Genomic DNA, 15,824 nt, shown 5'->3' on the forward strand with positions numbered 1-15,824 from the left:
TTGGCAGGGCAGAATGACAGTCCACGTGAAAGGACTGATTCCTCGGCTGGGCTGAGTGCTTGCTGTGAGAGATTGACAATATTGTTGATCTTGTTTTGATTAGTAGCCTGTAGGTTGGAAAGGTTAGAGAGTTTCTTGTTTTTCTGTTTTTTCAGTAGCTCCAGTTGAGAGTGGTAAATGTTTTGTTTTTCCTTTTGGAACTCTTGCCAAGCTTGGTGGTTCCTGATAGAGTTGTCTAATACAAGGAGTTCCTCCTTTATTAGCTTCTGTTTAGAGTAGAGAACGCTGATCAGATGTTTGAGCAGCTTCTTAGAGAAAGTGTTGCATAGTTTTCTTGCATATTCAGTGGGATACGTGGATTGTAGAGGGTTCTTAATTCTAAGACCCTTGGGTATAATGTCCAGGTTCTTGCATTTAGTAAGAAAGAAGATATCAGTCTGTACCTGTGCAAGTTTCTTGGTGAGGTTGATGGACTTCCATTTCATGCGGCTCAATGTGGTGCCTTCCATGGTTCCAGTTACAGATAGGTAGCCGTGTTGGTCTGCCATAGTCAAAATAAAAAAAATCCTTCCAGTAGCACCTTTAAGACCAACTAAGTTAGTTCTTGGTATGAGCTTTCGTGTGCAAGCACACTTCTTCAGATACACTGAAACAGAAGTTGCCAGATCCTTCTATATAGTGAGAAGGTGGGGAGGGGTATTACTCAGAAGGGTGGTGGGAATGGGAGATTGGCAGATAGCTGAGATGAGCCTGCTGACGACTCTTAACGACTGTAATAGGTCTTACAGGAAAAGGCAAGGGGTGAGAAGGTGAGAAATGGCTTAGTCATGTATAATGTTTTACTACAAAGGAATTTCAGAAATAGACTGGAAAGAGAAGCTGCTGAATTGCAACTCATTACCAAACTTAAAACCATGGAGAGACCTGGTTTGAACAAAGACATTGGATTCTTATCCCATTATACATGACTAAGCCATTTCTCACCTTCTCACCCCTTGCCTTTTCCTGTAAGACCTATTACAGTCGTTAAGAGTCGTCAGCAGGCTCATCTCAGCTATCTGCCAATCTCCCATTCCCACCACCCTTCTGAGTAATACCCCTCCCCACCTTCTCACTATATAGAAGGATCTGGCAACTTCTGTTTCAGTGTATCTGAAGAAGTGTGCTTGCACACGAAAGCTCATACCAAGAACTAACTTAGTTGGTCTTAAAGGTGCTACTGGAAGGATTTTTTTTATTATGTCTAGAATTTGTGCAGTGTTGACCTCTGGAGCTTTAAGCATTTTAATTGAAAGGGTGAAAATAAACGGCTAAAATCCACCGCCGCTGTTTTCCTATCAACACCTAAGTTAACAACATTTCATCACCATGCCCAATTCTAATGCTTTAAAATGAGTAAAACGAACAGTCATGCTGCAGACTTCGAGAGAGGTTCTGAGCTGGAGGAGAAGCAAATACTCCAATCTGCAGTCATAAGCGTGAGCCGAATGAGCATATCTGATCTTCTCCCACTCAAAAACCCCACACATGAACATAAAATTTATAATTATGCAGTTATGTCTATGTTAACCAATTATGTTAGCATATGAGAAGGAAGACAAACTTCTTTTGAGCTTAGGCAAAATAAGGGACATACTTGTACATATATATTTATTTAAATGCACACACATTTAAATGCTCTCTCACACACATGAATATCGGTGAGAAGCAGAACTTTTTTCAGCCAGAACTCAGTTCTGGCACCTCTCAGGTGGGTTCCATTGCCATTATAAGAGAACAAGGGAGGTGTTCATGGTGAGTTCCAGTACAGTCGTACCTTGGTTCTCAAATGTAATCCGTTCCGGAAGTCCATTTGACTCCCGAAACCATTCGAAAACCAAAGCATGGCTTCTGATTGGCTGCAGGAGTTTCCTGCAGTCAAGTGGAAACTGCATCAGACATTCGGCTTCTGAAAAACTTTCATAAGCTTACTTCCGGGTTTGCAGCGTTTGGGAGCCAAAACGTACGAGTACCAAGACATTAAAGAACCAAGGTACGACTGTACCTCTTTTTCTAGAAAAACAACACTGATGAGAAGTGTGGTGACCATGTTTGCTGATGTCACCAAATTGCTGAGAGTAGTAAAAACTAAAAGATTGTGAGGCGCTTGAAAATAATCTCTCCCAAGTGGGTGAATGGACATTAAAATAGCAAATAAAGTTTAAGGTAAGCAAGTGCAAAGTGTTACACACAGGGGCAAAAAACATCCTAACCACGTGTTTTTGAATTGGTGGTCACTGAACAGGAAAGAGATCTAGGTATTACAGTAGATAGATAGCTCAATATAACTGTTGACCCTGCATGTGGCTGCTGTGGGGGGGGGGAGGCAAATTCCATGTTAGGGATCTATAGGAAAATAAAACTGCCATGATCATTACAGTGGTATATACAGTGGTACCTCAGGTTACATACGCTTCAGGTTACAGACTCTGCTAACCCATGGTACCTCGGGTTAAGAACTTTGCTTCAGGATGAGAACAGAAATCACGCGGCAGCAGCGGGAGGCCCCATTAGCTAGTGGTGCTTCAGGTTAAGAACAGTTTCAGGTTAAGAACGGACCTCCAGAACGAATTAAGTACTTAACCTGAGGTACCACTGTACACATCTTTTCGGGTGCAACTGTCTTTGGATTGTTGTGTTCACTTCTGCTCACAAAAAGGATATTGTAGAGCTGGAAAAGATTCCACAAAAATGATCAAGGGGCTGGAGCAACTCCCCCAGGGGTGTAGCATTGCAGGACAGGGGGGCCCGTAGCCCCAGGCACATAATTCCAAGAGGGCACAAACCACGTACCCACATGCAGGGATCCCTGCCCTGCCTGCTCCTGGGGGTCTCTGAGCCCCAGAGCCTGGCTTGGCCTTGCCACCTCATCCCCTGCCGCCTTGCTGATTGGCCACCCCGTGATTTGCTTGCCAAGGGCCACATCAGCGTGTCAGGTCCTGTGGGCAGACAGTGTGATTTTCCTACTTGGCACTGGTGGCAAGGGCTGGAATGGCATGGTGGGCTCCCTGAGCCCTCTGTGACCCACCTGGCGTGTGTGCATGTACACACATGCCCCAGGCGCCAGCAAATGCCGCAATGCTTCCGCACTCCCCTATGATGAGAGTTTAGAAGAAAGGTGAATAAGGAGGTGGTCTGATAGAGGTGAAGAACATTATGTGTCCTGTGGGCGTAGTGGGCAGAGAGAGATTTTTCTCCCATAATGTTAGAGCCCAGGGCCATCCAGTGGAATGGAATATTGGAAGAGTCAAGGCAGACAAAAGGAAATGCTCCTTCACACAGGTTCCTAGTTAGGCTGTGAAATTTGCTACTGCTGTGCATCGTGGATGGCTTGAAAAGGGTTCGGACAAATTCACAAAGGATAAGGCTATTCATAGCAACTAGTCATAATGGCTGGTACTACCTCCAGTACAAGAGGCAGAATGTATACAAATTTATGAGAACAGAACAGAAAAGAGTTGGGCCTTTGGTCTGATCCTGCAGGAATCTTTGTGTGTGTGATCACCATACTGTTTGGATATCTGTATTGGGGTTTTTTTTAGGTTTGAATATAAGGTGGAATGTATATTAAGCAGAAAACAAAAAGGTGTTGCCTCGTACATAAATAACGTATCTGACCTTGATCCCACAAATAGACTACATTTAAAACCAGAAGCCCACAGCAGTTGCAGAACCTTATAGCTCCAAGAGCTAAGCAAGCAAAGCCACACAACAGATTCAGACTTTCTTTCCTGCATTTAGCCAGGGGCTGTGAGCATGAAAGCATTCCCATAAATCAAGACAAAAATACAAGACAGTTCAGAAACCGAGGGCCAAAATAGAGCCAATTGCAAGTCTCCCATGTTGCATCAGCTTCAGCCCTATGTAGCACTATTATCATATCACAAAATGTGAGAGATGCCAGAAAATACACAAGTTAAGCTAAGAAAATTAATATTCCAGTTTTTCAGTTCCCTGCCTCTTAAAAGGCCGAGAAGAAAGATGAAATTTCAGGTATGTTTTTATTACTCCCCCGCCTTTCCAACACACACACACACACACACACAAACCGCTACTCCTGACCTGGAAACTGGTGCTAAAGAACTCTTGCAGATCTCTCGGCACCCTCATCAAATTATGCATCCTAGGTTTCTTTAGTAGAAGACATGACTGTGGAATTGGTATGGGTTTCTTGTGTAGAAATCCGCTCCACTTCCCAGTGGGGAGGAGTTGCGGTGGACCACGTGGTCACCCACTCCCCACCAGGGGCGGGGGACTTTGTCCTCCGTTGCCTGGGGATCCCGGCTGCATCAGAGCCCAGCTGGCCAGCCAATCTGCTGGGCGGGGTGTGTGGCCAGGGCCGTTGATCTTGTCCGAAGCCCGGTTGGGGGCTAGGGCCTTGACACGACCCTGATGGGAACACCAGAAGGAGCTCGAGTTGGTTTGCATCGACAGGGCTCCCCCTACCCGGTTGTTTCCCCTTACCGGACTTCCTGCACAGCGGGCAGGAGTCAGATATAGTCGGGTCCAATCAATGCCTAAGCCAATACCGCTCACATTCTGTAATTCAATAAAGTTGTGGCCAAATTTGCCCAATAACATAAACCTAATATCTGTGTCCTTGTGTGAGTTGTTTTCCAACGGGGGGTGGCAGCGTGGTCTCGACACGCAACTGCTTTTGCTGCTTACCTGTTCTTTTAGGACAGAATTATTCTCCAAGTTCTGCTTATTTGCTGAGGGCTGCTTTAAACAGTCATGTCAACGGCTACACCCTTAGTGTCCCTGTACTGGAGAAAGTGGGCATCTTCAGCATGCAAATTTCACAGACTTCTTTTCTACACTGATCTGCATTCTAAGAAACGTACATGTTTGAAGCAGCAGGCCTGTGTCCATTGCTTAAGGAAAAAACATCTAGGAGTCCTCATTACAAGAGTTAGAGTTAGAAGGAACCCCAAGAGTCATTTAGTCCAACCCCCTGCAATGCAGGAATCTCAGCTAAAGCATCTGTGACAGATGGCCACTGCTTAAAAACCTCCAAGGAAAGAGAGGCAACCTCCCAAGGGAGACGGTTCCATCGTCAAACAGCTTTTGCTGTCAGAAAGTTCTTCCTGATGTTTAGTGGGAGTTTCCTTTCTTGTAACTTGAAGCCATTGCCTCGAGTCCTACCCTCCAGAGCAGGAGAAAACAAGCTTGTTCCCTCTTCCACGTGACAGCCCTTAAGATATATGAAGATGGCTATCATATCTCCTCTCAGTTTCCTCTTTTCCAGGCTAAACATGCCCAGCTCCTTCAACATTTTCTCATATGGCTTGGTTTCCAGACCCTTGATCATCTTGATATTCTGAAACAAAATTTTAAACATGTAACTTTTTGAAGTTTAAAGTCGTTTGGGAAACTGAAAGAGGTGGACTGTGAATGTTCTTAATACGTAAGAAGCAAGGAATATTATTTTGTTGCTGTTGTTGCTTGTTTCGGATGAAGTTAGGTCATTATGCGACATGTCCTCTCTGGAGAACTGTCAGTGTGTTCCCTAAGGGTTTTAATTTCATCTCCTAATGCCAACATTTACTGCTTTTGTAAGATTACCAGTTTAAATGGCTCTTGGCATTTTTATCACCCAGATGTGATCAAAAGCAACTAATATTCAGGCCCTCGTAAAATTAATGGAACGTAAGCGCAGATAGGTGTTGTGAACAGAAAGGTTTCATTTGCTGCTTGCCTCGCTGAACAGATATCACCTCTTGCATGCCTTCAATTCCTACTTCTTCACAGAGCATCTTCTGCTTATTTGGGTTTCTGTATATAAATAATAATAATCATAACTTGATTCTGCTGCATGCTGGTAACCATGCTGCGAACAGCAGGGTTTAGGAGTAATTTTGATGGTACAACTCTTCCTCTCTTATGGATCAATTCATCTTCCACATCTCACCCCAGCTTCTATCCAAATTAGAATAAAAGTATTTAGTTTTTATGCATTATTTTTAGTATGTGATCACGCCACTTAGTACCTTTCCTTGAGATGGATCAAATAAAGGTGGCTGACATTCTGTAGAAGCAATGGAGAACCTGTCTTGTGGCCAACTTCATATGAAAAGTTGAATCATCCTGGTCTAGATGGCCACAAGTTACCAATCCCTTCTCTGTAGACATATTTGTGGGACATGGGTACATCTTCATTGTTCTTATTTACGGAAGTGAGTGTGCTTTTTTTGTGGAGGTGGTCCCACCATGAGCCAAGGTGAACATATTTTGAATCCAATTAAGACAAACAAGTGAGAGATGGACAGATCTGATTTCCTTGGTGGGACGCAATCCATGGGCATGGTTCTCTTACTTAAGCCTTATAAAATGAAGAGATGTGTGAGGACACTGTTAATTTCAGTAAGGTTTGTGCAGGAGAGCTTCCCACTCTGGTGTAAGTGAGGGTTGAGCTGCAGTGGGAGGTGTTGTCTTCATACAACACTTTTCATACAACACTTGAGAATTGTTCTCCTTTTTTTACTTGTGTGTAAAAATCAACATATATTTTTATTTATATAATAGCTGGATTACTTGAGGAAGGTAAATTCTATATATTTTTTTTTAAAAGGAACAAAAATGAAAATAAATGTGCTCCCCCTTCAATGATCTTTCACCAGGTGCTGCAAAAAAGGCAACAGTATTTGCCCATAGTGGAGAAGTCAAGGGGTAAAGGAATCATGTCCCCATTACAGTGGTACCTCGGGTTACATACGCTTCAGGTTACAGACTCCACTAACCCAGAAATAGTACCTCGGATTAAGAACTTTGCTTCAGGATGAGAACAGAAATCGTGCTCCGGCGGCGCGGCAGCAGCAGGAGGCCCCATTAGCTAAAGTGGTGCTTCAGGTTAACAACAGTTTCAGGTTAAGAACGGACCTCCAGAATGAGTTAAGTACTTAACCCGAGGTACCACTGTATAGGGGAAACCAGACTGATTGCTTGCTGCAGGGCACAAGAACCTGGGACCTTAGCTTGGTTGCCTTGACAGTGGGGATGTATTCCTTCTTCTACTCTGCTATTCAGAATGAGGGCAATGAAAGAACGTTGTATGCCCTCAGTGTCATCACATTCAAATCTGATTGGGTTGCTTGTTCATTTTTAAATTGCTTCAAAATAGATAGCGAAAATGTAAAGGTTTTTTTCTGGGTTGGGAGGGGGCTGTTGTGAGCCATAAGGATGCCCACCACTGAGGAGGGACGATAGCTCAAGTAAGGGGAAGTCAAAGGTTCCTGGTTTCCAAGGCAAAGGCATCTGGATGGGAGACCAAAGGAGTGAATTCAGCACCAAGGACAGTGCTTCTGCAGCTGAATCCAGCCATCCCTGTTGTCTCAGTGAGATCCTGGAGGAACTGGCTGAGATTTAGATCAGTTCCAGTCTGTCATTGACTGGAAACCCCACCCCTTGAGTGCTACCTCCTGTTCTGTTGAAGGGCCAGTGTCTTCTTCTGCAGCCATTGGTACCCGTATGTCTCAAGACGTCAAACTACTGTTCGCTTGTATTCCTTTGGTGGTGAGAGAGGTTGGGGTTGGCCTAGGGTGTGGTTGGTTGTCTTTGATTGGCTGTAGTGAAATTTGTTTTTATGTGTGAGTTGGGTGTGTGGGTGTGTTTGGATCAGGTTAGCCAGGTTGATTTGTATGCTGTTGGTGAGTGCTTGTTGTTGTCTTGTTGGGCTATGTATGTGATAAAGTGTAACCATATTGGGGTGAAGGCGTCTTCTTCTATTTATCCCTATGTCAGTTTCCCACACAAGTGATGCTGACAAAACCCCCCACACATACACTAAGTAGAATAGCAGCAGTGCCACCCGACCCCACCCCACTCAACATGCCCCTCTCCACCTCTTTCCCCCTTTTCTTCCTACTGTAACACTAATGTCTCAACAAATGAAACTGATCTGTAGAAAATGTAACTTGGAAAAAGAGACATTGCACATACTTTTGTAAACTAAGAAATCTTTATAAAAATATATGTGACTCCCTGAAAAAAAGAGTCAAACTACTGGAGAATCACAGCACCCAAAGCGACCTCTCCAAGACGCAAGCCTAGGCAGTTTGTATGGGGTCTCTCTCTGAGCTGCCCAGATGACAAGACTCCCCTCTCGGTCTCACTTGATGTGGTCCAAAGGAAAGCAGAACAATACATTTGGCACCAGCTGGGCTCCAGGAGTTGCAGCCTATGCTTCCCTCTTGCTCATGAGTCATGACTGTTATAAACAGAAGACTTATGGGTACAGTAATATCCAGAACTATCTGGTCTGTAATTCCAGTCTAGGGATACCAACATGGTATTCTCCAGATGTTGCTGAACTGCAACTTCTGTCAGCCCCTGCCAACATGACTAATGGTGTAGGATGATGGGAATTGTAGTCCAGCAATGTATGGAGAGCACTGCATTGACTGCCTCATTCATGGCTGGCAGACAATTTGCCAGTTTCTGCTCCATATGTTTCACAATTACTCTTTGGGAGACAGATAATCTTCACTTGTCATGGTTAAGGCTTGAATCTTGAAAATTAGGTCTTTTCATCAAGCCCCATAAAGAGTTTCCTTCTCTAGGTTCATGGGCTTACTAACACAGTCATTAAAACCCAAATACCTGATTCATGTGGGAAACTCTACTAACCAGCTGTCTCAAGGACAAATGTGTATTTGCCCACCTATATATGGGTATGTTTTTTAGGGACACAGGTGGCGCTGTGGTCTAAACCACAGAGCCTAGGGCTTGCCGATCAGAAGGTCAGCGGTTCGAATCCCCGAACGGAGTGAGCTTCCGTTGCTTGGTCCCAGCTCCTGCCCACCTAGCAGTTCGAAAGCATGTCAAAGTGAAAGTAGATAAATAGGTACCACTCCAGCGGGAAGCTAAACAGCGTTTCCGTGCCCTGCTCTGGTTCGCCACATGACCCGGAAGCTGTCTATGGACAAACGCCAGCTCCCTTGGCCTATAGAGCGAAATGAGCGCCGCAACCCCAGAGTTGTGTGCGACTGGACCTAATGGTCAGGGGTACCTTTACCTATATGGGTATGTTTAGTTAGTCAATATGTGTTTCTTTTCTTATTTTGATTACATGCATGTATGTACCTACAGTTACCTGTTTTAATCCTCCGTCTCTTGCCTGGAAGGTGAAAACTGTGAAGCTGTCCTTGAAGCTTGTGGAACACGCTTGATGCTATTTCAATACTTCATTATACCTTGGAGGTGCCTCTCAATCGTCTCTTGGAACATGGGTGGTACAACCCTCGACTTAAGGAGGCTGAGGGACAGTACTGCAGTAATTTGAGCACCCTTGACCCGAAAGATACACATCTTCATTATTGCTCTCCTTGCTGTATTTATCCAATTACTAAGAAGTTCTGAGCCTAAGGGAGTGGTAACTGCAAATCTCAAACCCCAGGACCCAGTCACAAACAGTGGCTAACAGGGATCATTGCAGAACCAGCTTTGAATATGTTTGCTATGGTATTCCGCCATTTAAGCCTTGTTGCTCCTTTTTAACAGTTAGTTGTTTGTAGTCTGCTATTGGTTTAAAGTGGGGAGAAATGTTTTCATGCCACCCAGCAGTCCAAACCAAACAGTTCTTCTTGCAAATTTCCCATGGGCATCTGGTTAGCCTTTGTGAGAACAGGATGCCAGACTGATCCAGAATGACTCTTTATGTTCTTGTAAGGCAAACACTTTTCTTCTTTTTCTTTACATATGCCATTTCTAAATGGAACAGGGTTTTATTTGAACTGTACTCTATTGTGAAGAAAGCTATGAAACTGTATGGCTGTGACAATCATGGGTCTCCTGTGCTCTTCGCTGGGATATATTGCTACTGCCATGCAGCAATTTGGAAAAATTCATGACCCTTATTTGCGGCTTTAAAGAAAAGGCTGCTCAGGTATCGTGATTTACAGTCCTGCACCTGAAAGCAGGAAAATGTCTGCATAGCAAGCTTTCTGCTTCCAATTCATGCGTGTTCCCTGGAAGAGAGTGTCTGGGGCACTCGGGGACACTCTGGCATTCCTGCTTTTGTGAAGAAGCTCAGTGGTGGATCTAGTTAGTCCAGCATTCTCCTTTAGCATTACCAGTGTTTTTTGGCTGGGTTTTCATACTTCTAACAGCTGCTCAATAATAATCAGGCACATCTTTTCCTGCCGTGCAGATACAGCGATTGAGGGAGAGTAGAGGGGCTTCATTGTGCTGTATTTCTGCTTTTGTGTAGCTGAAAAAGTCACAGAAACTCTGCTTGTGGGGTGCGTGTGGACTTCCATAAATAACAATTTATGGAAGCAGCCAATTCAGTAAAGTCCTATACAGCAGTACCTTGGTTCTCAAACGCTGAAAACCCGGAAGTAAGTGTTCTGGTTTTTGAACATTTTTTGGAAGCCGAACATCCGATGCGGCTGTCGACTATTGTTTCTGGGGCATCTGCACCAATCAGAAGCTGTGCCTTGGTTTTCAAACATTTCAGATGTCAAATGGATTAAGTTTGGCTCTTTTGTTTTTGCTATTTATTTTGCGTTTTTGTTTTTGAGGCTTTTTTGGGTTGTTGGTTTTTTGTGTGTGACTGTGTGGAACCCAGTTCAGCTACTGATTGATTGATTGATTGATTGATTGTGTGACTGCAGAAATGGATAAAAGCTCCCCATCCAAACAATGACTGTCATCAGTGCAGGTAAGAAAATAATAATAATTTTAATTTTTATCATCTACAATACTGTCTTATTTATTTTATAGTACAGTGCAATGATTATTGCTTTCACTTTATCCGTTCCAGAAGTCAGTTCCAAAACCAAAGTGTTCCAAAACCAAGGCACGCTTTCCCATAGAAAGTAATGCAAAATGGATTGATCTGTTCCAGACATTTAAAAACAACCCCTAAAACAGCATTTTAACATGATCCATAAACTGAAAGCAATAAACAATTTGCTGCAGTCACACAGTCAGTCAATCAGTATCTGAACTGGGTTCCACACAGTCACAAAAACAAAAAAGAGCCACAAAAATGCAAAATATATAGCAAAAGCAGACAGACCTCAGCGTAACACTTGAAACAGAAGTGTGGCACTCAAAACAGAGTATGTTTGGCTTCCGAAAAAGTTTGCAAACCGGAACACTTACGTCCAGGTTTTCAGTGTTCTAGTTCCAAGTTGTTGAGTACCAAGGCGTTTGAGAACCAAGGTACCACTGTATCTATTGTATGTCTGAAAAGCAGAAGGTTTGGGCTAGGATATGCTGAGGCCATGAGCCAAGGAAAAAAGAAGGGCAGGGGTTCTAATGCTTTTGTGCTTCATTTTTCACACTGAGTGAGGCCTGGCAGCTATGTACAAGCAGATGTCAACGAAACTGTTGTAGTGGATTGGAGTAAAGGGCTCTTGGCAGGGGTTTTGGCAATTGCACAAGAGCTTTCACAGCGTGTGTTGTTGGAGCATCCCGCATACTTGCTGCACTTCATTATGGAGGAATGTATGAATACTAGGGGGCATATGCCAAAACAAGAGGTTGTAATCATGCTGGAGCCAGGGTCTGCGCCCAGTTTACTGTCAGCAGTTTATCACTGGAGAATTCACAGCGTTACAAAGTTAAATACGAGTCAAATTCTCCTCTCTTGTGGGAGACATTTCTAATACTTGTGTTAACCGGTATTTGTCAACCAAAGCAGCATTAACTATTATGACAAGCATGCAGCAGATTAGGGTTGTAAACACATTATACAGTCCATTGCTGTTGTGTGATTAACTCGGGACAGCCCTCTATATATCTTAAGCTGGAATGCATTGTTTCCATTCATTATGAGTATATTTATTTTGATATATCTCCGAAAACTGCTTTGAAGTCCATATCATTATATTGCTTTCATAGTTTTTGACCTAGCGATATATCACAAATCATGATGTGTGTTAGGGCAGTTAGGGCTTAGCGAAAAAGAATCCAAAACCAGCATATTGTGATACTGGTTTCATAATTTTTGACCTGGCAATATATCACAAATCATGATGTGTGTGTATGCTATGCAGAAATCACGATGCAGGAAAAACCGTGAAGCCAGCCAATGCCTTTGCATGTCTCCATCCTTATTTCACACATTGTGATATATCAGTATGTTGCGATATTTAGTTGGATTTATATCACAATGCTGAAATCCAGATATTGCCCAGTTCTAGTTAAGAGCAAGAACTACTTAATAAACTAAAATTGGGGGTGCTCGTTTAAGTAAGTAAAGTTACAGGTAGGTAACCGTGTTGGTCTGCCATAGTCCAAACAAAATAAAAAAAATCCTTCTAGTAGCACCTTAGAGACCAACTAAGTTTGTTATTGGTATGAGCTTTCGTGTGCATGCACACTTCTTCAGTTTTCTGAAGAAGGTACAGTGGTACCTCGCAAGACGAAAAACTAGCTAGACGAAAGAGTTTTCCGTTTTTTGAGTCGTTCCGCAAGACGAATTTCCCTATGGGCTTGCTTCGCAAGACGAAACGTCTTGCGAGTTCTTGCGAGTTTGTTTCCTTTTTCTTAAAGCCGCTAAGCCGTTAATAGCCGCTAAGCCGTTAATAGCCGCTAAGCTGTTAATAGCCGCTAATAGCCGTGCTTCGCAAGACAAAAAAACCGCAAGACGAAGAGACTCGTGGAACGGATAAATTTCGTCTTGCGAGGCACCACTGTATCTGTAGAAGGTATCTGAAGAAGTGTGCATGCACACGAAAGCTCATACCAATAACAAACTTAGTTGGTCTCTAAGGTGCTACTAGAAGGATTTTTTTTATTTTGTTTCAAGTATGAGATGAGTGCAATTGTACAGATTCCTTTAAATTAATCAGATAGTAATGTCATTTTTCTACTACAAAGGAAAGCCCATTTTTGTTGCTGCTGCTTCTTCTTCTGCTTCGTCTTCTGCCCATCTGACTGGGTTGCCCCAGCCGCTCTGGGTGGCTTCCAACAAATACTTACTATTAATTTGAGATGGTTATTGTTGACAGTTCCTTTCAAATAAACAGTCCTGTGATGCATCCACTAATTTCTTCAATTACCGTATTTTTCGCCCTATAGGGCGCACTGGCCCATAGGACGCACCTCGTTTGGGGGGGGGTGAATTAAAAAAAATCCCCCCCCAGCCGTGGGGCTGGGGCGGGAGAACCCCGAGCTTCCCCTGACCCCAGCCCCCAGAACAGGCTGCTATCCGCAAGCTTTGCAAGCCCAGCGGGACCTCCCCCCAGGCGCGCAAGGCTTGCGGACACCTGCGCGAAGCACGGGGCATCCTCTGGAGGGCACCCCATGCTTCGGGCTGTAGGCGACTGCCCGCAAGCCTTGTGAACCCGTGGGAACTCCCCCCCAAGCGCGCAAGGCTTGCGGACACCTGCGCGAAGCACGGGGCGTCCTCTGGAGGGCGCCCCGTGCTTCGGGCTGCAGGCTGCTGCCCGCAAGCCTTGTGAGCCCGCAGGAACTCCTCCCGGGCGCGCAAGGCTTGCGGACACCTGCGCAAAGCACGGGGCGTCCTCCGGAGGGCGCCCCATGCTTCGGGCTGCAGGCTGCTGCCCGCAAGCCTTGCAAGCCCACAGGAACTCCCCCCGGGCTTGCAAGGCTTGCGGATAGCTTCCTGAAGCCTGGAGAGCGAGAGGGGTCGGTGCACACCGATGCCTCTCGCTCTCCAGGCTTCAGCGAAAGCCTGCATTCGCCCCATAGGACGCACACACATTTCCTCTTCATTTTTGGAGGGGGAAAAGTGCGTCCTATAGGGCGAAAAATATGGTAAATCAATAACTTTCGCCCCGGTCATTCTGTATAGAACAGGGACAGGGAATCCCATGGTTCTCCAGCTATTGCTGAAGCACAGCTCCTGGCATCTCTCACTGTTGGCCATGCTGGCTGAGCCTGGTGGGAGTTGCAGTCCAACAACATCCAGAAAGCCACATGTTCCCATCCCTATAATAAGCAAGTATGTCCAAATAGCATGTTAAAAGTCAGTATGAGCAAATTGTCATCTCCAATAGCCACTCCGCATTGAAGTGTATGCATGTTATGCTGTTAAGTACCACTGAAACAAAACTTGTACAAGTTTTCCTGCAGATTTGGTAGTATCAGCTAAGGCTGAATATTTGACTAAATTCCATTCCAGTCATTACCTGGCATACTGCACCACATATCTCTTCCCACACTTGCTTTCTTGCAAAAAAAACACAAAAACACTGCCCACATTTCTCAATGAAGGAGTAGAGCTTGCCAATCAGGCCTTTTATATATCCTGCTCTGATTAATAGATCAAATGTTGTTATTTTGCACAGAAGTGTCTTTTTGAATAAGAGCATATGGGATGTTTCTTGTTTGGAGGCACCAAAAATTAGTCTTCTAACAACCAATTTTAACGACCACTTTCTGAAAAGAAATGGTAATGGCTATCCTACATGAGATTTTCAGCAGAGTAGAACCCACTTGATACATTTAGCACGTTTGTTTTGTGTTAATTCGGGGGTAATTCTTTGTGGAATGAGAGCCAGTTATTGTTCTTTTGACCTAGAGCTTGATACAAGTAGAAAGGGCTGCAAGGTACCCAGATCTGGGTTCATTTTACCTAAATCTGCTAAACTTCTCCATCTTGGCATTTTTTTCATGCCCTCGTTTGCCAAGCCGACTTAATTCCCTGAGTGATATCCAACTACGTTCATAGTCAGAGTAGACATATTGAAATTAACTTATGAAATAATTGATTTCAGTGGGTCTGCTCGGAGTACAGCTAATATACGATATCACCCCATTCAGTCTAACCACCAAGCCATTACAGTGATACCTCGCAAGACGAAAAACTCGCAAGACGAAAGAGTTTTTCGTTTTTTGAGTTGCTTCGCAAGACGAATTTCCCTATGGGCTTGCTTCGCAAGATGAAAACGTCTTGCAAGTTTGTTTCCTTAGCTTCAGGATCTGTCCTTCCAGTGAGCACTCAGGGCTGATTTCCTTCAGAATGGATAGGTTTGATCTTCTTGCAGTCCATGGGACTCTCAAGAGTCTCCTCCAGCACCAGAATTCAAAAGGATTGATTCTTCGGCGATCAGCCTTCTTCGATCAGCCTTTCCCCCCCTGAAATGTGCTGCTGCTATGGATTAAGTCATTCTCCACCTATCCCCACCCCCACCCCCCAGTATCCACCAGTCTACTGAATCCATTGTCATGTCCCTGAGGGAGGGAAGCAGTCCATTAGCGAGCACGTGATTCAGAATGCCTCTCTGAGGTTGGAAGTCGATGACCTCAATTCGAGGTAGTCGGTGGCTCAGGAGAACGGCGCGGACCAGCACCAAGTTGAGATCAGGTTGGCGGCCACTATTGGCTGACGTGGCAGAATCCGATCTAGCTGCAATGCCTCTGTGCGGAGCCCCCGCAGCAGACGGGAGTGCATGCGCTCCTGTGCAGCTCTTCCATTGCAGCAGCTCCTTGCAGGAGTGGAGGCAGGGGGCGGTGGTGGTGTTGAGGCACAGAGAATTGCACCAGCTCAGCTGCTCTGCCGGTGCATCCCTCTTCATTGGCCAACCCGGGCCTGCTGCGGCGGCGGCGGGAGGGGGAAGGCGCATTTGCTGCACTCTCTGCAGGTTTCCCTGCCCTCATGAAACCACTAGCCAAGGGAGCGGCTAGAAGGCAGCCGAGGCAGCCGCGGGCCTGACGGCGCCCCCACCGTCGCTCTCGGGCCGGAGAGCGCGGGAATGTCCCACTAACCGTGCTTCGCAAGACGAAAAGTTCGCAAGACGAAAAACCTCGCAGAACGAATTCATTTCGTCTTGCGAGGCACCACTGTACTTGATTTCATCTTGTTCATTCCC

At 44.9% G+C, this 15,824-nt stretch overlaps 1 protein-coding gene across 11 annotated transcripts in view; it reads left to right on the plus strand.

The window, feature by feature from the left end:
* RHBDL3 (rhomboid like 3) overlaps nt 1-15,824 on the plus strand; it is a 133,758-nt gene that overhangs the window by 92,368 nt on the left and 25,566 nt on the right. The gene's annotated exons all lie outside the window — the stretch shown is intronic.

The sequence above is a fragment of the Podarcis pityusensis genome (genome assembly GCF_964106645.2).
Source record: "Podarcis pityusensis genome assembly, chromosome: 2".
NCBI lineage: Eukaryota > Metazoa > Chordata > Lepidosauria > Squamata > Lacertidae > Podarcis > Podarcis pityusensis.